The sequence below is a fragment of the Pterocles gutturalis genome, unplaced genomic scaffold (assembly GCF_000699245.1).
Source record: "Pterocles gutturalis isolate BGI_N339 unplaced genomic scaffold, ASM69924v1 scaffold27257, whole genome shotgun sequence".
NCBI lineage: Eukaryota > Metazoa > Chordata > Aves > Pterocliformes > Pteroclidae > Pterocles > Pterocles gutturalis.
Genome location: NW_010108669.1, coordinates 6,290 through 6,559, shown reverse-complemented (window position 1 = coordinate 6,559; position 270 = coordinate 6,290). Strand labels below are relative to the sequence as shown.

The window sequence follows — 270 nt, the reverse complement described above, 5'->3', positions numbered from 1 at the left end:
TCCCCACGTCCCCAGCAGACAGGGATGGAGGAGGAAGTCTGGCTATTCGTCCCACCAACTTTCTGATGGCAGGGCTGGCAGGCGGCTGGAGCAGGCGATGTGGACAGCACAGGACCGAGACCCGGAGCAGGCAGCAGGGCTGGGAGGATGCTGACGGCCAAGGGATGGGAGCTGTGGGACTGGTCCCACCGAGGCGATGGGTGGGCTGAGCACCCTGCGGACACCGGTCCCCAGTCGCTCCTGGCAGGCCCTGTCCAGCCCGGCTCGGGC

At 68.1% G+C, this 270-nt stretch overlaps 1 protein-coding gene across 1 annotated transcript in view; it reads left to right on the top strand.

Annotated features, from left to right (window-relative positions):
* The window catches only part of LOC104461224 (scavenger receptor cysteine-rich domain-containing group B protein-like), a gene marked incomplete at both ends in the record, with an annotated part of 5,921 nt that overhangs the window by 274 nt on the left and 5,377 nt on the right, over positions 1–270 (top strand). The gene's annotated exons all lie outside the window — the stretch shown is intronic.